Source organism: Heloderma suspectum, chromosome 3, assembly GCF_057233095.1.
Source record: "Heloderma suspectum isolate Gila_16-S chromosome 3, 16-S_ref, whole genome shotgun sequence".
Classification (NCBI taxonomy): Eukaryota; Metazoa; Chordata; class Lepidosauria; order Squamata; family Helodermatidae; genus Heloderma; species Heloderma suspectum.
The window spans coordinates 295,606,982-295,628,994 of record NC_139460.1 but is presented as its reverse complement, the minus strand read 5'-3'; the positions used below and the strand labels follow the sequence as shown (position 1 = coordinate 295,628,994).

General features: G+C 45.4%; 1 protein-coding gene across 2 annotated transcripts in view; it reads right to left on the bottom strand.

Moving 5' to 3' along the window:
• The window catches only part of GMPS (guanosine monophosphate synthase), a 92,826-nt gene that overhangs the window by 70,591 nt on the left and 222 nt on the right, over positions 1 to 22,013 (bottom strand). Inside the window, exons 1-2 of one of the 2 annotated variants that reach the window (XM_084847326.1) lie at positions 21,859 to 21,995; positions 12,744 to 12,837 (exon numbers count right to left, since the gene is read on the bottom strand). The gene's annotated coding sequence lies outside the window, so the exon portion shown is untranslated. Of the gene's footprint in view, positions 1 to 12,743; positions 12,838 to 21,858; positions 21,996 to 22,013 lie in introns of those variants that run through there. The other variant, XM_084847327.1, reaches the window with a different exon arrangement.

Here is a 22,013-nt window from a genome sequence, read left to right as displayed (position 1 = left end):
CTCACAGTCACAGCAGCTGGCAGAGATTCCTCCTGCTGGCATTCCTGAGATAGATAGTGATCCTAGCGGTGAGAAAGTGCAGGAACGGGGCTTGCTAGATGCTCGACGCAGATGCAGAGAGCGACGAGTGATGGAGGGCGCGGAAAGGAGGTGTAGCACCTGTTTGGTGCGCAAGCAATGGCCGCCTCCCGTGGACCCAAGGGAAAGAGGGAGGATCTCTCCCTAGCCCATAAGTTCAGGGTCTTCAAGGGACTCTCCTTCAAACGGGGATCAACTGCCTACTCAGCGAATAGGCAACTCTGCTGTTCCTTGCTTAGTCGCTGGTGAGTAGCATCTGAAAGAGTCATTAAGTTGTAAAAGGATTAAAGCCTTGAAAAGAATCCTTTCATCTGTGTCTTGAGTTGGCTATTGGAGTCTACTGAAAGAGGCCGCTAGGGCACCTCCTGGCATTCTGAACTGTATTTGACTTTATACAAACATACAAGAGGGTTGGTTTTTCTCCTTCTCCTCACTCAAGTCTTTGAGAAGAATGACTTCACATGGGGCCGATCTACATTGCGCCCGCCATCTCAATGAATTTGGTGTCCTGTTGGGTTAAATGCTCTCGCATTAAAACATGATTATCCACACTCACCTATTTTCCCCATTACGGTGCTTCATCGAATGCGCGAGCTCGGTTCACACTTGAGAGCTGTTTTCCTGCTCTTAAAGATGGAGGCTCTCATTGGAGGATCAGAAACTCTTCCTGTTTCTGCTGATTCCACACCCACCATGCTCACAGCTCTTGATGGCCCCACGTCATATTCCGGTTACTGATCGCATAGGTTCCTCAGCACTCAATGTTTCCTCAGCAACAAGCAAAGGGCTGGATGTGTGTGTGCTTGTCTGATCTCGGAAGCTAAGCAGGGTTGGCCCTGGTCAGTAGTTGGATGGGTGACCGCCTGGGAATCAGGCTTCCTGCATTGAGCAGGGGGTTGTTCTATCCCTTCAAATGAGACTACGTTTTACCCCCTTCTATCCCCCGCTTCAGCTTTAAAAAAAAAATTAAGGTATTATCTTCGAAGAATCGTGGCTTCTCTGTGATTTTTTTTTTTCTAATTCAGGCATGATCTTCGAAGATTTGAAAATTCGAAGATTCAAAAATTTAAATTTGCGTGCATGTATATCCTTCAGAAACTTTGCAGATTTCTTGCCTGGGGGACACCTCTAATGACCTATGTATTTTCATACAAATTTGTGCATAAACTATTGGGGAAGAGGTGAATGGAAGGGAAAGCAACTCCCTCCCTCCCCCAAATTGGACAACTCCCCTTCCACATGAACTTCTGCACCTATCCTTCTGAAACTTTGAGGGTTCTTACTTAGGGACACCTCTAGGCTGTCTGTAATTTTCAGAACAATGGTCCACAAGGAACATAGGGAGATAAGTATGTCCTCTTTTGGAGGCCTCAAAATGTCAAGGCCCTTGCACAAAAACTCTTGTGGCTATCATTCTGAAATTTGACAGGCATGATTTCTGATGGGGCAATGAATCTTGAAATGTTTATCCAATTCTTCCAAGTAATAAAAATGTTACTGGCAGTTCCCTTTAAAAGAAAATCAAAATATAAACCCTGCACCTATTTTTCTGACATTGGGTAGGTGTAATTCCCATCTAGGGGCCTACTATGCCTGAAATTATCATCCAGTTCTGACCAAGAGAAAAAAGTTACAGGTTTTTTTTCTAATTTCACAAAGTAGTCAACAGGAAGCATAAAGATTTATTTTTCCAAACTGATTTGGTGCCGAGCTGAAGTGGTCCGACTACAAATTGGCCAGAGCAGAAGCGGGATGTTTTCCAAAATGCTGAATCAGGGTCTGAGTTGAAGTGGGGGGGGGGGTCAGTGCCCACTTCTTATGTATGTATGTAATCTGTACACACACACAAGCTGACCGCATGCACACACCACACGCACACACACACATATATATTAGGCTTAGACTCGTGTATGTGTATATATGTATATGTATGCAAATTTGTGTTAAGGGCCTGTGCCCCAGATCTTTTAAGAACCTAGCAATGCCCCTGGTCAAGGATAGGCATAGTTGGGCACCTGGCGAGGGCCCACACCACAGCAGGGGCTCACTGACAAAAGCCTCCTGGATTTGCTCCTCCTATTCACCATTACAACCTGCTTGTTCACCCGCCTCTAAATCTGGCCCAGACAGCAGTGGTGGTGAGAACGAGGAGCAGAAGATGCCGCTGGCTCCTTGCTCACCGGCTCCCTGCCTGTTAAGCTGGCCAGTGGTGCAATAGCAGTTGGTGATCATGGTGGCCTCTTCTTATCATCCAAGCCCTGATGCGAAGCTAGCCATCCAAGCCTTGGACCCAGGAAAGGCAGGCAGCTGGGCCATCCTATAGCAGCAGGTGGGCCAGCTTATCAACTTTCTGGCCCTGCCTGGCACTGTGTTTGCTGCCCGAGAGAAGCTACCCCCCAGGCTGGAGCTGAAGAGAAAAAACACTCCCCCGGCAGATTATTGCTGATTTGGGCCAGCTGTCCTCAAGGTGTCTGGAATGCCTCTTTTTATCTGCCCAGTCCTAATCTGGGACAACAGCGCCACTGAAGGTGGGGTCGCCCCTTTGCGGGGAGCCACTTTGAGGGGGATGCAAGGGTAAGGGCCACCCCCCTAACATTGGGTTGGTTGGCTTTGCAGCTTTTTTATGTGTGGGGTTCCTGGTTCTCTTAAAATGTTGTTATATGCCTGGGAGAAAGGATATCAGGCCAGGTCAGGGGACTCTGGGCCCCAATTCATGTGGTTACAGTCAATATGGCATTGGGAGGAGGGCTAGACAGGTTAGCGGACTACAGCCCAGACAGTTAATAGATGTGCTGTGTTGCAGCCCTTCCCCTGCCCGCAGGCATGGTGGTTGCCCTATCAGCCTGTCCTTGGGTCTCCGGATGGGGATTCTGTTGGTGTACCACCCACCTTGCTGCTCAAGAGACTGCTATCTGAGCTGACGGAGATGGTCTCGGGTGTGCTGTTGAGATCCCCCAGACTGTTGGTTCTAGAGGATGTAAACATTCATGCTGAGGGCACCTTGTCTGGGGTGGCTCAAGAATTCATGGTCTCCATGACAACCATGGGACCATCCCAACATGTCATCGGCCCAATGCATGTAGCAGGGCATACTCCAGACTTGGTTTTTCTCAACTGGACATGGAGATGGTGACCTGAAGGTGGGGGACTTTGCTTTAGTTCCTTTTTCATGGACAGATCATTTCCTGCTGAGGTTTAGACTTATGGCAGCTTCCCCCCCCCCCCACACAGACCTATTACGATGGTTCACCCACAGAGGCTAATGGATCCGGATGGTTTCCAGAGGGCTCTGGGGAGCTTTCTGGCTGATATGGTGGGCTCTCATGTCAAAACCCTGGTTGATCTGTGGAATGCTGAAATGACCCAGGTGGTTGACATGATCGCTCCTGAGTGCCCCCGCCTGAGTAGAGCTTGTACTGCTCTGTGGTATGAGAGTAATGAACTGAGAGTGATGAAACAAAATAGGAGATGGTTTGCGTGCAGATGGAGAAGAACTTGTAGTGTGTGCAATAAAATACTGGTGTGTGCCTATGGTAAGGCATTGTCAGGGTGGACACTGAGCCCATAGAATCCCAGAGTAGTTCTGATTCTGAGGAAGAGCAGTCGCTCCTGGGAGAGGAGCGCGCTCATCCTTCCCAGGGCCAACAGCTGGCAGAGATTCCTCCCACCGGCATTCCTCGCATAGATAGCAGTCCCGGGAGTGAGAGAGCGCGGGAAGCAGACTTGCTGGATGCATGACGCCGACGCAGGGAGCAGCGCCAAATGGAGGGCGCGGAAAGGAGGCGTAGTGCCCGGTTGGCGTGCAAACAACGGTTGCGCCCAGAGGATCCAAGGGAAAAGGGGAGGGACTCTCCCTAGCCCATAAGTTCAGGGTCTGCCAGTGATTCTCCTTCAAATGGGGACCAACTGTTCCCACTTAGGGCATAGGTACTCCGCTGCTCATAGCTAGTTGCTAACAGTACAGTTGTTAAATTGTAAAAGAGGAATAAAGCTTTGAAAAGAATCCCTTTGTCTGTGTCTGGACTTGGCTACTGGATTAGACTGAAAGAGGCCGCCAAGGAGCCCTTGACAGGCATATTCAGGGGCAGTGAGGGCAGCAAAGAAACAACATCTCACTGCCTCTATTGAATCCTCTATGTGCCATCCAGGGGAGTGTCTGTGGCCTACTGCATGCATGCTGGCCCTAAGGACGCTGTAGACCTGTCTGAGGCCCACTGTAATACATTTGCTAGGCACTGCCAGGATAAAATCTCTTGCAATTGCTGGGACTTAGACTCCAGTGTTACAGCAGGTAAATCTGGTGAGGTATCCAGAGCACAGCCTTGTCCAGTTTTCTTGGATGAGTTTCAGTTGGTATAGCTCGAGGATGTTGACAAGGTGCTTGGACAGTTTCATGTTGGGAGAGAGACAGGGGGAGTGTGACCTTGTTAATTCTCCTTGATCTCTCAGCAGCTTTCAATACCATCGGCCATAGTATCCTTCTGAGATGGTTGTCTCAGTTGGGAATGGGAGGCACTGCATTGAAGTTCTTTCGCTCCTACTTGGATGGTCGGCTCCAGAAGGTGGTACTTGGGAAATATTCTTCAGCCATGTGGATTTTCCACTCTGGGCTTCCACAGGGGTGGGTGTTGTTCCCCATGGTATTCAACATCTATATGAAACAATTGAGTATGGTCATCTGGAGTTTTGGAATGCATTGTGATCGGTATGCTGATGACAGGCAGCTCTATTTCTCCTTTTTATCTTCTTCAGGTGAGGCTGTGGATGTGCAAAATCAGTGTCTGGCTGCAACAATGGACTCGATGGAGCTTAATAAACTGAAACTCAGTCCGGACAAGACTGAGATGTTGTTAGTGGGTGGTTCTAACAGCTTGTGACCACAGTAACTGATGGAGTGCCTCTCCTGGCATGAACGAACTTGTACACTACGTTCAGCACCCAAGGCCCTCCTCCAAGGGCAGCAACAAGAGGGAGGGCCTTCTCGGTGGTAGCCCCCCAATTATGGAATGATCTCCCCGACAAAGCCTGCCTGGTGCCAACATTGTTATCTTCTCAATGCCAGGTTAAAACTTCCCTCTTCTCTCAGGCATTTGGCAGCATCTAATGAGTTTTTAATCAGGTCCTGGCTTGTCTTTGGCTGATTGTTTAAAAATTGTTTTTAGATATATGTTGTCTCTGTGTGTGCTGTCTGTTTATATGTTTTTACATAAATGCTTTTTTGTTCTTTGTATAATGTATTTTAATGTATTTTTAAAATTTTTGTGCCCAGAGAGTTTCAGCTATAGGATGGTATAGAAATATAATAAATGAAATGAAATGGTGAGGAGGTAGACTCACTGAGGGAGGAGGCCATTGAAGGTGTTTTGCTCAAGGGCCCTCAAAAACCTGGCATCTGCGCTGGAGAAGGCACAGCCCTGTGTCTCCTATGTTTCGTTTTGGCCTTAGACTCGTATCTAAGCAGCATGTCCTTCAAAAGAGATCATGTTTAAGTAGGTTGTGTTGCTGTTAGTGTTGTTTTTGCATTTTCCAAGAAAGGGACTCAGAGTTTGTGGAATGTTTCTTCTGTTCTTCGGAATGGAAGGTCTTGTTGTCTTCTTGTTATTGTTTTTAATTATGTATGCATAATTATGTTTGTTTTTTATAAAGAACAGCTGTGTAACACAGTGATATCTCATAAGCTGCCTCTTGGTGCTCTCTCATGCCGCAAACCAGAGAGAAAGAGAGACTGGAAATAGAGAGAGTAGCAAAAGAAATATGAAATGAGAACAATGAAACTGGTAGCGGCTTTATACTAGCCTTTAAAAACAACAACAACCCTAAAACATTATTATGTATATTATATGAGTGGAGGACCCTTAGCAGAAATCAAGTTGAACACCCAGTCAAAACACATTTAGAAAGATAAATGAGGTGATGTCGCCAGGTGAAATTTAAATAATTTCCCACTTTTTAAAAGTAAAGTTGTTTATGACATTAGTGCTCTGTAATTCATCTTCTGTCACCCACAAGAGATGGGTTGCTATGCAAGCATCTTAACACATTAAGGGCTACTTCATATGTTACTTTGTTCAGAGCAGGTGTTCCTAATGGGAACAGCCAGTTTGCAATGTTCTGTCTCTATGTCACACTACCAGCCTTTTTACACTATGCCGTCAATGTGAAAGCTGATAAAGCCCCAGGGCAGTCCAGGTTAAGGGGCGATGTGTTTCCAACACTTCCCTCCTCCAACAAAATTAGGAGCACTGCCTCCTACTCCCCACTTTTCCCAAGGGAAAGCCAGCAATGGGCTGAAGAAGTATTTCCATACACAGCAGCACACAGCAGCAAGCTTAAAAGGAGTATTTTGCAGTGAAATCCTATGTATATGTATTCAGATGTAAGTCCCACTACGCTCAATGGAACTGAGCGTAGTGGGACTTAAATTACCTTTAATCCAAAGTAAATATGCATAGGATTGCAGACTGAATTCTGCAATTTTTTTTTTAAACCCCTCAAACAGAATTACATGCAACAATTGATTGGGTGGGGAAAGGTGTGGACAATATCCTTTCAAATTTTTTACAAATGGTGCTGACACAATAGCAGACCCAGAAAACAGTGGCTGTGAACAGGCATGAAAATAAATGTGCATAAGAGCAGAAGGCAAGGGTTTTTTTTTACAGACCTTTTCTCACACACATGGGAACAGTCATTTCCAATAAAAGACTGAACATCACAAAAAAGTCAGCACAGCAGATGGGAAGGCAAAGGAATAGAAGCAAATTTAGGTACCAACTTTTTCATATTTTCTGGCCTTTTATGTTGCATCACCCAAGATATGGAACTCCCTGCCCAGACAGCAACCTTTGGCTGCTTGCTTTCATTTTTTTGCCATCAACTGAAAAAGGATATTGTAGAATTGGAAAAAGTGTAGAAAAAGGTATCTAAAATGATCAATGGCCTGGAGCAACTCCCCTGTGAGGAAAGGTTACAACATCTGGGGCTGTTTAGAGAAAAGATGAGTGAGGGGAGTTATGAGAGAGGTGTACAAACGTATGCACTGTGTGGAGAAAGTGGATAGAAAGACGTTTTTCTCCCAGGGTCATCTCATGAAGCTGACTGGTGGGAGATTCAGCACAGGGTAAAAGGAATTACTTCTTCACACAGCGCATAGTCAAACTATGGAATTTACTTCCACAAGATGTAGTTATGGCCACCAGTTTGGATAGCTTTAAAAGGGGATTGGACAAATTCATGGAGGATAAGGCTATTAATGGCTACGAGTCCTGATGGCTATATACTACCTCCAGTATCAGAGGCAGTGTCACAAAAGCCCTTGGGTCCCTCTTTCCTTGAGCGCGCGCACACACACACACACACACACACACACACACACACACACGAGGCTTCAGTCTCACGCCTTTAATTCATTATTCGCAGGTTTATTACAGATGCAAATCCTCGAAGACTCTCTGGCTGCAAAGGAATGCCTCCAGGGGATTCAAATGGGATAACTGAAAGTTGCCCGCAGTTTGGAAGGGAAGCTTTCTGGCTAGGCTAACTTAGGGAGGGAGGTCCTGCCCCTCGCGTGATGCTTCCCTGTATAGCCTCTCACGCATCACTAACCTGTTCGACCGTCTGAGCTCCACCCCTGATGTTTCCCTCTTAGCTCTGCGTCTCCGCCTCGCGTCTCCTAGGTCACAGTCCTCAAGCCCCGCCTCCTCCTGCTCGCTGCTTCTCACAGAGGGGGGCAAGGAGGAAGCTTCTTGGGGCTTCCCCAAGCCCGGCCATCTGGGAGTTGGTAACCTGAGAAGCACGCCCACCCAATCTGAACTGGCTTGTGAAAAAGCCTCCCCCATATCCGGCTGCTCCTCTTCTGAATCTGAGCTGCTAACTATCTCCCTGAGCTCAGAATCAGTCCTGACAGGCAGTATGCCTATGTGCACAAGTTGCTGGGGAACATGGGTGGGGAGGGGGATGCTTTTGCACTCTTCTTGTGGGTTTCCGGTGGGCAGCTGCTTGGCCACTGTGTAAACAGAATGCTGGACTAGATGGATCTCGGTCTGAACCAGCATGGCTCTTCTTGTGTTCTTATTGTTTAGGCCATTTTGGGGGGTGTCTGCTGCTGAAATGGTTATTCGCTCTCCATACTTTATCTGCTGCTATTTATACATTGTTAAATAGTGTGTTTCTAAAAATCTGACTGTTTTAGGGTTGTTTGTTTTTTAATTGATGTTAGCTGCCTTAAATGCTTCTTCAGAAGTGAAAAGGAGGAGCAGCAGTTATATGGGATGTGGAATTCAATAAGAATATGCAGTTAGGAAATTCTGACATTTGGAAAAAGAAAGACATGTTTGGATATATAGATTTCAAGGGAATTATTTCTGGTCATATGAAGAAGTTAGACAAATGCTGGAAGTTATTTGCCATGATATGAGAGAGAGAGGATCACAGGAAATTAAGACAAAATGGGAGATATGTTCTAAGATATGCTTAAACAAGGGAAGGTCAAAGACATATTACAACATGAAACAACTGAACTACAATTCATCAAGAGGTTCAATTCTTATCTCCTGTGGCTTGCACAGAAACTTACTAGTGTATACCACACAATAGGCAATGAACAGCCCCAAAGCGCTATAGGTGGATAGTATATCTCATACAATTACTTACATGCTTGACCCCTTTGCTGAAAGAATAATAAGGCTGGAAGCAAGTTGGAGAAAGAGGAAAACATGCATGACAAAGATTAATTTGTCAGAATTGTTAGATACTCAGGATTCTGGAAAATTAGAGGTAGGAAAGAGCAAAGCACAGATAGAAAATCTGAATAGGACTTTTTATTCAATGCAATAGAGTTAGTCAATAATTTATATTACTTGCTCTGGATTCTAGCAGAGAATTTCGAAAGCAGCAAGGGTGTGCATTGGATTCGGCCAAATCCCAACTCCAGAACTGAATCAGGCTGATTTGGACAGATTCATGAGAGGTCCTAATCAAAGCGGGGCTCCTCCAAAGTGGACTGAATCTGAACAATACTGAAGGTTTAGGATTCAGAAGGACACAGATGCAATTGATACCCAAAACTGATACATGTTCCCCCAAGCTCTCCATATAAGGAAAACACCAGTATGGGCAGGGAGAGTAGAAGGGGTGTAGTTTTGTGACTGACTGATGCTCTAGCTTCTAATAACAGTGAATGGTTTTACTAGAGCTCTCCAATCCCAGGGCTTTGGTAGAGGGCTGTTGAAGTAATATAATGCAGGACTGATCCAGTGTTCCATGGTCTTTGTGAGTTATCTCTCCCAGGAGCGGGGACATTAAATGAGTTTTGGTAGAGTCTGTGGAACTTGGAAGGGTGTAGCACTGAGTGCAGAAAACAAAAAAGTCTTAAACCATTTTTTCATTCAGCATAACTCCCTATCCCTGCACCTAGCCTTCAGAAGTTTTGCAGGTTTCTTGCCTAGGGACACCTCTATGATATATGCCATTTTCATACTAATTGCCAAAACAAAACAAAAAACAAAACCCTAGGGCCTCTTCTATACTGTATGTTATTTTCAAAACAATTGTCCACATAATAAATACAGGGAATAAGCATATCCTTGTTTGGAAACCACTAAACTGTAAGTGCTGCTCTTGCACAAAGCTCTCTGTACTTATTCATTTGAAACTTGGCAGGCTTGATCCCCTCAGAAGGGACAACTATCCCTGTAAATTTCATTTAATTCTACCAAGAAATTAAAATATTAGCAGTAATCCCCTATAACGTAAACATTCAGAGCAAAAACCCCTTGCACCCATTTGTCTTAGATTTGGTGGGTGTCACGAACTCCTTTGCCTGCAAATCTCATCCAATTTCAATAAAAATAATAGCTGTTGATTTTCAATGATAGTCAGTGGGAGGCATGAAGGTGTGGATTTCCAAATTGAGATTTGGATTTGGACCTGAGTCAAATCAGGCAGGCTCCAAATTGGTCTGAGCTGAATATGGCTCTGAAATGAATCTTATGGTTGATTCACACCCTTAATAAAAAGTGGATGTTTGAGGGACTGAACATTTTTTATGTTGTGCTGTGCATACTAACCATGCAGTTCTATGTTCTACTCACTAGAGGTTGCTAGCTGTCCTGTTTTTAAGAGATTAAAAGAAAGACGCTTATAACAAAATGAATATAAAACATTAATTTTTCAGATGTGAATGAATCAAAATTCTATCAAGCAACAGCAATTCCTGGATCCTATTTAAGGGTGCAATCCTATATATCAGGGCCAAGGGTGCACAACTTGTGGCCCTCCTGATGTTTTGGCCTACAATTCTCATAATCCTCCATGGCCATGCTGGCTATGGCTGATGTAGGCCAACACATTTGGAGGGCCAGAAGTTGCCCACCCGTACTACACACATTTAACTGGGGGCAAGTCTAGTGAATACCATAGGACTTACATCTGAGTAGACATGTATAAGTTTGCTCTGCCAGGAATTTAACATTCAGGCATGGACAATTCACCAGTGACAAAATCCCAGTAGCTGATTCTTTTCCTTCACATTAATATCTTCTGTAAACAGAAGTAGTGTAAATATTCTAGAGATATTTACCAAATGCAACATGATTCATTGAAAACACACACACGCACTTCAAATCTAACAAAATTAAATATGTAAAATCTATATGAAGCGTTATAGCTTTCTTCACAAGGACTCGGTTCCACTTTAGAAATTACACTCAGTTTGTATTAGACCAACGTTCTTTATAAAATCATATTCTTGGCCAGTTTATCCAGATCTGGATCTATTACAGAGCCAATACCAAGCACCAAACATGGCTAATTTAAATTATTAGATAAGCCTTTATAAATTTCTGATAGTAGGCCTGGGCCTCACCATTGTTAGGCATACAGATAGTATTGTGGCGGCTTGCTGTTCAGATAATGGAATTGCCGCTGTGCCTCAAGTGGACTTTTCTGCTTGGCTGCATTTAACTTCTGCAGGATATTTGTTTACAATACTTTCATCCTCCTTTTCAAAGAAATAAATTTTGTCTTTCAGACCTACAATCGGTGGAACATTTATGCCCAATCCAGAGGGACTTGACACTTCCCTGTCCCATTTCCCTACTCAAAAATTCCCCCTCCTTCAAAGGTGCCATTTGCTGCAATGGCCCATTTGGGGGTAAACACCAGCTTGGGTGGGGAGTTTTGGTATGAAAATACCGTGGAAGAGGGGAAGGATCAATCCCCCTCACATAGTCCTGATCCAGATCCCTCCCTCCCCATCTGCTATTTCTAATAGAAAACCAAGCCTGGGATAATGTGGGAAATGTATTGTCTATTCCAGGTCTGAAAGTGGCTTATCCCACACAAAAATTCAAGGTAATGCTGATGATGGCCATGGTACATTAATGAAAATGAGACACAGGCCCTTCTCTCACGTTTACTGTTACAGACCTGGGATGAGGGGGAGAGGGTGACTGTTCCTCCCAGTGGACCCCTTCTGTATGATTCTATAAGGTGGAATCCACCAACTTTGAAACTGTTTCAAAGTGTTTCCTTCCCCTTGCTTATGCAGTCCCAGGGCACCTGGCAGTCAGAGCAGAGTTCTTTCTGGCAGGAAGCAGGAAGTTCGCTCCATGCAGAGGCTCACTCAGTGGCCAAAGGCTGAGGCCAGACTGGTCTTCCTTGCCATAGGGTGTTCTTCCTGGGAGGGAGGGGAGGTGACTTAGTCCTCTAGCTAATGGCAGAAACCGGAGTGAGCTTCCCCTTGCTGCTGGAGCACAGGACGACATGGGATAAGAGGCGAGGATACAGCCAAAAGGTGGAAAAGAGCCGGGATAAGGCCATATATATCTGGTGTCTTGGTAGGGTGGCCAGGTAGAAAAGAGGGCAGGAGTTCAGCACCTTTAATCGTTGCATATAATTGGAAACTTGTACAGCTTTCCTCACTTCTGGATAACAAGTTGTCCTTGTCCAGATTCCTTGTTTTTACACCCAGCTAGTAGAAGTACCGGAGCCTCGTCCTCCTTCCCATCTGGTCCCCTGAAACTGAAACCTTACACAAGGGGTGGGGAACTTCCAGCCCACACGTCAATTTGGCCTACCAGGCTGGCTCATCTGGCCCACGGGTCTCAGGCGAGACCCCTCCCTCTTCCAAAGCTGAGGGGCTTTGGAAGGAGAGCAGGAGGAATCCCCACTGTTATTTCTGATCTGTGACTGGGGGTAACAGTAGGGATTCCCCTGCGTGCTGCTCCTCCTCTAGGTTAGAGTTTGTTCCTGATCACAGGCATTAATTTCCCAGCCTTTGAGTGCAGGCAGGGAATTAAGATCTGCTCAGAAAGTGGCAAAGTAACAGCAGTCCTGTAGGGAGGCCAAAGGTAAGTACAGAATTGCACCCACAGCACTAAAGTGGCCACATAATGCAAAGCCATTGTTTTCCCGTCTGTGTAGGCTACAGTACCAAGCAGGAAATTAGCTTTCATACCATCGAATAGCCCAGTAGTTACATTTATTTTACAGCAAGGCATCCTGAGTGCTGCTCACAGAAAGGAACTGATGAGTAATTCAAGATGGAAAGTGGCCACCAGGGGAATGCAGTTAGGACCTTCACAGGCTCTGGCCTTATTTGGTACTCTGCTCTAATTATAATCAGTAGCTATCAAGCTTGAGACATTGCACTGTGAATTACTTACTCTAGCGTAGTCTTGGAATCATTCCACTAACATCAAAGGATCTAATTGCATGTGACAGTGGCATAATCCATGAGTTGCAGGTCATGCTGAATTCCTAGAAAGTGAGAAGAGGGAGATTTAAAACAATGAACTGGTAGGTGAGGAGATGTTAACTCCCCACCCTCAACTGCCAGCCTCACCCATTTTCCTCCCCTGAGGGATTACTTCTGGTGTCAAAGTGTGCAGAGGATAGGAGTAAGCTCCATTTAACACTGTGCAACTTAGTTCTACATAAACATGGATAGGATCAGGGAGTAAGTCTACAATCCTAGTTCATTTAGTTGGCAATAGCCCTATTTAACTTAATGGAACTTGCTTCTAAATGAACATAGGACCAGTCTACAAAAAAAAAGAAAAAAAAAGACTCCACTTATTCCTTAAGGCAGCGGTCCCTAACCTTTTTGGCACCAGGGACCGGTTTCGTGGAAGACAATTTTTCCACAGACCGGGGGAGTCCATTTGCGTCCGCGTTCTTTGCAGTAATAGGCTACGTAAAGATTTATGTAGCCTATTACTTGAAGAAAAGGGACACAAATGGCATCCGCTATGCGGATGCCATTTGTGTCCCAGCAGCCGGAAGTCCGCCAGCGGCCGGAGTCAGCCGGCAGCTCTGCGGACTTGCCGTGGAGCGGAGCCAGCCGGAGCCAGCAAGGATTCCAGGGGGGAGGGACGGATCGCCTCCCCCCCGCCACAGACCCCCGCGGACCCAAGCTAAGGGGGTTTTGCACACCCCTACGCTCACCTCCTGCTGTACAGCCCGGTTCCTAACAGGCCATGGACCAGTACCGGTCCATGGCCTGGGGGTTGGGGACCCCTGCCTTAAGGTACAAAAATTTAAAGCAATGGCTTGGTTTGTAGGTAATGACAACCCTGAGTATGGGTTGTCCCTGAAACATGGGTTGTTATCACTGCAAACCCAGCACTATGGTTTAACTATGGATTGTTAACCACGAAGAACCGAGGAAGAGAACCCATGGTTTATTGTTGGGTTGTGATTGCACATTCCTTTCTAAACAGTCTAATCCAGCCTTCCCCAACCTGGTGCCCTCCAGATTTTTTGGTGTTCAACTCCCATTAGCCCCAACCAGCAGGGACAATGGTAAGTCATTCTGGAAGTTGTAGTCCAAAACATCTGGAGGGGATCAGGTTGGGGAAGGCTCATCTAATATAATATATTAATGGCCCATCTATAAACACTCTTCAGTATATGACTTGCTCATGAATAAATGTATTTATTCATTCATGTTTCAGATTACATTGATGGTACTTCATCAGTAGTTTCAAGAGACCCTATAATGTTATGATACTTGTATTGTAACTGAAATATTTTTATTAACTATATGTTTGAAAAATAAGAAACTTATTTGAACAACATAAAAGAGCATGTTATAGATGAACAACAATGGTACTGAATTAGCTAATATCCCTATGATTAAAAAACACACACAAACCCTCTTAATTACTACCAATGTGCTAAATATATCAGAAGCAGAAAACCAGCTAGGGAGGCAGTTGGACCTCTGGATGACAATGGAGTTAAAGGGGTACTAAAGGAGGACAAGGAGATTGTGGAGAAACTGAATGAATTCTTTTCATCGGTCTTCACTGAAGTAGATATAGGACAGATACCTGTGCCTGAACTGATGTTTTCAGGAAGGGAGTCTGAGGACCTGAGGCAAACAGTGGTGACAAAAGGTTCTCAACCTTATTGATAAATTGAAAGCAAATAAATCACTAGGCCCAGATGGTATCCATCCTAGAGTTCTCAAAGAACTCAAATATGAAATTGCTGATCTTCTAACCAAAATATGCAACATGTCCCTAAGGTCAGCCTCTGTACCAGAGAACTGGAAGACTGCCAATGTAACACCAATTTTAAAAAAGGGATCCGGGAAATTACAGGTTTGTTAGCTTAACGTCTGTTCCGGGTAAATTGGTTGAAGGCATTATTAAAGATAAAATTAGTAAGCATATAGAAGGACAAGCCCTGCTGAAAAAGAATCAACATGGCTTCCGCAAAGGTAAGTCTTGTCTCTCTAACCTTTTACAGTTCTTTGAGAGTGTCAATAAATATGTAGACAGGGGTGATCCAGTAGACATTGTTTACTTGGTCTTCCAAATGGCTTTTGACAAAGTCCCTCACCAAAGACTCCTGAGTAAACTTAGCAGTAACTGGTTAAAGAACAGAAAGCAGAGCTTAGGAATAAATGGCAAATTCTCCCAATGGAGGGATGTAAATAGTGGGGTCCCACAGGGATCTGTATTGGGACCAATGCTTTTCAACTTGTTCATAAATGATCTGGAATTAGGAGTGAACAGTGAAGTGGCCAAGTTCACCAATGACACCAAATTATTTACGGTAGTTAAAACAAAAAGGGATTGTGAAGAACTCCAAAAGGATCTGTCCAAACTGGGAGAATGGGCATCCAAATAGCAAATGTAGTTCAATGTAAGCAAGTGTAAAGTCATGCACATTGGGGCATGGTGTGGAGAATGTGGATAGGGAGACATTTTTCTCCCTCTCTCATAGTACTAGAACCTGGGGTCATCCGATGAAGCTGATGTTCTTACACCTCTAAGAGAAATATGACAACCCTTTCAGAGGGCTGGGTTGCTGTGCCAGAGCAAAAGAATGAGCTGTCTACTTCTTGCATGAGTGAAACCCATCAGGGGTGAGCAGCCAAGGTAGCTACCAAAGGCCCTACATCCCAGAAGGCTTACTGCTCACCCCTGACCCATGTGGTGTAGAAGCATCTACTATGATTCGCCATTTATCTCTCTGGGTGGCCACATGATTGGAGCCCCTTTAGAATGTATCTTCTTGGTAGTGGCTCCTCTTTTCCTCCTCACCAAGATACAGGGCAAGTCGTGGTTTTTCCCTCTGGGCAGCAATCCCAGCTGTTGCTTTGTCACTGCTTCTTTACCCGCTTGGTGATTTATTGCGAAGGTACCCATTGCAGGGCAACTTCTTCAAGGCTTCTTAAAACCTGGAGATGCCCCAGTGGTTGCGCAGACATTAGTGCTGTATTTTAAACTCTGATCAGTCAGATAAAAGGAAGTACTTCTTCACACAGCACATGCTTAAACTATGGAATTCGCTTCCACAAAATGTAGTGATGGCCACCAATTCGGGTGGCTTTAAAAGGGGGATTGAACAAATTCATTGAAGATAAGGCTATCAATGGCTGGTAGTCCTGATGGCTATATGCTACCTCCAGTATCAGAGGCAATATGCCTCTGCACAGCAGTTGCTGGGGAATATGGGCAGAAGGGTGCTGTCGCAGTCATGTCCTGCTTGTGGGTTTCCTGTGAGCAGCTGGTTGGCCACTGTGTGAACAGAGTGCTGGACTAGATGAAACCTGGGTCTGATCCTGCATGGCTCTTATGTTCTGTTCTGGCAGGGTTCCTATGCCTTTTCTGTGGTGGCCCCATCTTTGTGGAATTCCCTACCATAGTTTGTTCATGTGGTTCCCGCCCTGTTTTTAAACGGGGCCTTAAAGACCCCATGTTAGAAGGCTCCTTCACACTGAGCTTTTACCCCATGCTTAAGATTAGTCCTTCACGGAAGTTTACGGGCTCTTGACATGATGCCATGATCATTTGAGGCGTCTCCTGCACTAAATGCCCCTTGTTCCATTTTCAGATAGATTGCAGATAAAGAGCTATCAAATTACCCCATTGTGTTCTGCTTGAGTTCCCTCTGTGAAGAGAGGAAAAGCGACAACGAATGAGATCAAGGAAAGATAATGGAAGACTCAGATATGGGGATAAGGAGGGGGAAAGGGGTGGGGGAAAAGGAAGCACGTGAAAAAGGGAGTTGTTGTGATCCTGCATTTAAAACAGAAGCAGAAAGCCCTGTTTTAAATGCAGGATTTTAGGCTGGTGTGGAGACAGAGCCAGTCTGCTCTTAAATAAATGAATGCCCATTTTTGGATTGTAATTTTTACTGTTGTTATTTTGAGTGTTTTATGCTGCTGTTTTAGGTAGTTGTATTTTATTGTTTTTCCCCTTCATGGATCACTGCCTTGTTGTGGCGAAGGGGCTTCCGTAACTCAGTGAAGCCATAAGCTATGCCATGCAGGGCCACCCAAGACAGACAGGTCATGGCAGAGAGTTCTGACAAAATGTGGTCCACTGGAGAAGGAAATGGCAACCCACTCCAGTATTCTTGCCAAGAAAACCCCATGGAATGTATCACAAGGCTAAAAGAGATGACACTGGAAGATGAGCCCCTCAGGTCGGAAGGTGTCCAATATACTACTGGGGAAGAGCAGAGGGGATTTCCAACTAGCACCAGAAAGAGTGAAGTGGCTGGGCCAAAGCCGAAAGGACACTCAGCTGTGGATGTGTCTGGGGGTGAAAAGAAAATCCGATGCTGCAAAGAACAATATTGTTTAGGAACCTGGAATGTCAGATCAATGAATCAAGGTAAGCTGGAGGTGGTCAAACATGAGATGGCAAGATTGAACATCGACATCTTGGGAATCAGCCAACTAAAATGGACAGGCATGGGCGAATTTAATTCAGGTGACCATCATATCTACTACTGTGGGCAAGAATCCCTTAGAAGAAATGGAGTAGCACTCATAGTCAACAAAAGGGTGGGAAAAGCAGTCCTGGGGTACAATCTTAAAAACGATAGAATGATCTCAGTACGAATCCAAGGCAAACCATTCAACATCACAGTAATTCAAGTCTATGCCCCAACCACTGATGCCGAAGAAGCTGAGGTTGATCGGTTCTATGAAGACCTACAACACCTTCTAGAACTAACACCAAAAAAAGATGTCCTTTTCATCATAGGGGATTGGAATGCGAAAGTAGGAAGTCAAGAAATCACCGGGATAACAGGCAAGCATGGCCTTGGTGTACAAAATGAAGCAGGACAAAAGCTAATAGAGTTTTGCCAAGAGAACACACTGATCATAGCAAACACTCTTTTCCAACAGCACAAGAGGCGACTCTACACATGGACATCACCAGATGGTCAATATCGAAATCAGATTGATTATGTCCTTTGCAGCCAAAGATGGAGAAGCTCTATACAGTCAGTAAAAACAAGACCTGGAGCTGACTGTGGCTCAGATCATGAGCTTCTTGTTGCAAAATTTCGTCTGAAATTGAAGAACGTAGGGAAAACCACTAAACCATTCAGGTATGACCTCAATCATATCCCTTATGAATATACAGTGGAGGTGAGGAATAGATTTCAGGGATTAGACCTGATAGACAGAGTGCCTGAGGAACTATGGACGGAGGTCCGTAACATTGTTCAGGAGGCAGCAACGAAATCCATCCCAAAGAAAAAGAAGTGCAAGAAAGCCAAGTGGCTGTCTGATGAGGCTGTACAAGTAGCTGAGGAAAGAAGGGAAGCGAAAAGCAAGGGAGAAAGGGGAAGATATATCCAACTGAATGCAGAGTTCCAGAGAATAGCAAGGAGAGACAAGAAGGCCTTTTTAAATGAACAATGCAAAGAAATCGAGGAAAACAACAGAATGGGAAAGACTAAAGATCTCTTCAAGAAAATTGGAGATCTCAAGGGAACGTTTTGTGCAAAGACGGGCATGATAAAGGACAAAGAAGGCAGGGACCTAACAGAAGCAGATGAGATTAAGAAGAGGTGGAAAGAATACACAGAACTATACAGGAAAGATCTTAATGTCCCTGATAGCCATGAGAGTGCGGTCACTGAACTTGAGCCAGACATCCTAGAGAGTGAAGTCAAGTGGGCCTTAGGAAGCATTAGTAACAACAAAGCTAGCGGAGATGACAGTATTCCAGCTGAGCTATTTAAAATCCTAAAAGATGATGCTGTTAAAGTGCTGCATTCAATATGCCAACAAATTTGGAACACTCAACAATGGCCGCAAGACTGGAAAAGGTCAGTTTACATTCCAATTCCAAAGAAGGGCAACGCCAAAGAGTGTTCAAACTACCGCACAATTGCGCTCATTTCACATGCCAGCAAGGTGATGCTCAAAATCCTACAAGCTAGGCTTCAGCAGTATGCGAACCGAGAACTACCGGAAGTACAAGCAGGGTTTCGAAGAGGCAGAGGAACTAGAGATCAATTCGCCAACTTTCGCTGGATCATGGAGAAAGCAAGAGAATTCCAGAAAAACGTCTATTTCTGCTTCATTGACTATGCTAAAGCCTTTGATTGTGTGGATCACAACAAACTGTGGCAAATTCTTAAAGTGATGGGAATACCAGACCACCTTACCTGTCTCCTGAGAAACCTATACGAGGGTCAAGAAGCAACAGTAAGAACCAGACATGGAACAAACGAGTGGTTCAAAATTGGGAAAGGAGTACGACAAGGCTGCATATTGTCACCCTGCTTATTTAACTTATATGCAGAGTACATCATGAGAAATGCCGGGTTGGATGAATCACAGGTCGGAATTAAGATTGCCTGGAGAATTATCAACAACCTCAGTTATGCAGATGATACCACCCTAATGGCAGAAAGCGAAGAGGATCTAAAGAGCCTCTTGTTGAGGGTGAAAGTGGACAGTGCAAAAGCTGGCTTGAAACTCAACATTAAAAAAACGAAGATCATGGCATCTGGCCCCATCACTTCCTGGCATATAGAAGGGGAAGAAATGGAAGCAGTGACAGATTTTACTTTCTTGGGCTCCAAGATCACTGCAGACGGTGACTGTAGCCATGAAATTAAAAGATGCTTGCTCCTCGGGAGGAAAGCTATGGCAAACCTAGACAGCATAGTAAGAAGCAGAGGCATCACCTTGCCGACAAAGGTCCGTCTAATCAAAGCTATGGTTTTCCCAGTAGTAATGTATGGCTGTGAGAGCTGGACTATAAGGAAGGCTGAGCGCCGCAGAATTGATGCTTTCGAACTGTGGTGCTGGAGAAGACTCTTACGAGTCCCCTGGACTGCAAGGAGCTCAAATCAGTCAATCCTAAAGGAAATCAACCCTGACTGCTCATTGGAAGGACAGATACTGAAGCTGAAGCTCAAATATTTTGCCCACCTAATGCGAAGAGAAAACTCTCTGGAAAAGACCCTGATGCTGGGAAAGATTGAAGGCAAAAGGAGAAGGGGAAGGCAGAGGATGAGATGGCTAGATAGTATCACTGACGCAATGAATATGAACTTGAGCACACTACGGGAGAGAGCGCAGGACAGGAAGGCCTGGCGTGCTATGGTCCATGGGGTCACGAAGAGTCGGACACGACTGAACAATTTTATTGTTTTAAAGTTTTATCTTGTAAACTGCCTTGAGAAGAACTTGCCTCAAAATGGGGTATTTAAATAATTTAAATTTAAAAAATCAATTTAACTACATTACATGAGGAAATTCAGCTGGTAAAGCTTCCCCCTTCATTACATCTCCATCACTATAAAAGTCCTCACCTGTTGGTCATCCCATCTCTATACGGTACAGTAGCTAGGGATGTACGAATCCCACTTACCAGTCCACTGCCTGGGTCTGCTGGAGGGGGGAAGGTGATCTGTCCCTCCCCCCCGGAATCCTACCCAGCCGGCTCCACTCCGTGGCAAGGCCACGGAGCCACTGGCCAGGGCCAGCCGCAGCCGGACTTCCAGCTGCTGCCGGGCTGCTGCGGCCGCCATTTGCATCCTTGCATTAGGCCGCGTGATAGGCTACGTAAGTATTTACGTAGCCTATCACGGCAAAAGGCAGGGATGCCAATGGTGGCCGCTACACCATTGGCATCCCTGCCTTTTGCCCTGATAGGCTATGTAAATACTTACGTAGCCTGTTACAGCAAAGAGCAGGGATCGCAAATGGCCATTTGCGGCCACAGCAGCCCGGCAGCGGCCAGAAGATGACCCGGAGCCTCCGCTGCTGCCAGGTAGGTCCATTTCAGGGGGGATTTTGGGGGGTGGCGGAGGGGGTAGTCCATTCTGCCACCGACTCCCAGGGGCCGGATTCTAAAGAATCCAGCCTCACTGGAGTCCATGGCAGAATTCTCCAACATCCCGAACAGTAGCTGCCATGTATATTTTGCACACAACAACAACAACAACATTTTGCACACAGAAGGTCCCAGGTTCAATCCTCAGCATCTCCAGGCAAGGTTGGAAAAATTCCTGGCTGAAAGTCTGAAGAGCTGCTGCCACTCAGTGTTGACAATACTGAACTAGGTGGACCCATAGACTGACCCAATATGAGGCAGCTTCCTACGTTACTATGACCGTATTAGTGCCCTGGCACTTTTTGTGGAAAGGCCGTGAAGCAGGGATGGGGAACATGCAGTCTGTGAGACATTGTTGAACAGCAGTTCCCATCATCCTTCCCCATTGCCTATGCTAACTAGGGCTGATAGGAGTTGTAGTCAAACAATATCTGGATTAGGAATGTACAGACTGTGTAAAATCTGCTCCATCTGTGTTTCGCGGATTGTCACGTGCCCTTTGTTCCATGGTCCACCTATGGAAGGTTGTGAATATTTTGTTGTTGTGTGGAAAAATATGCAAGTAATTATGTAAATATTTACGTATTTATGCAAGTATCTACATAATTTACCTTAGTATGTAATATTTAGTGTATTGTCCCCCATTCCATTCAGCGTTTCCTCAGCAGAAACTTGCGTATTTTCCTACGAATGTATACGCGTACATTTCGGGAAAGTAAAAAATCACCCAGGACTTCGCGCTGCCTGAGGGGGTCGCTCCTCAGCGGATTCCAGCCAGAATTGTAGAAATCCGAGCTCGTTTTAGTCCGTCTCAGATTTCTCCAGCATCCCTCATCTGGATGGCCAAAGATTGCCCATGTCTGCTTTGTGGCTGGATCCTAAGCATTTTAACACGAGTTAGTTCCGCTGCGTTAAACGGGGCTTAGCCCCAAACACAGGCGCCTCCGAAAGTTGTTGGATTACAACTCCCACCATCCCTCACTATTGGCTATGCTAGCTAGGGCTGATGGGAATTGTGATCCAACATCTGGAAGACTCCCTCCCCTGTACAGCCTATGCATGCTTACTCGGGAGTAAGCCACACTGGACTCGGCGAGGCTTGCTTCCGAGCCAACATGCGTAAGATTAAGCTGTAAGGGAACCTATGGGGATAACAAAGGCAACAGCTGCTCACGGGGCCGAAAGAGTCCAGGCGCCCCCAATTTTAAGGGGCGCCGCGCCGCCAACTACTCTCCAGAGCCCCCGACGAATCCAGCTCAGCAGCCTAGAGTTAAGAGGCAGAGCAGCCCTGCACACACCCCTTCCCTTCCTGTTCCCCTTTGAACGCCC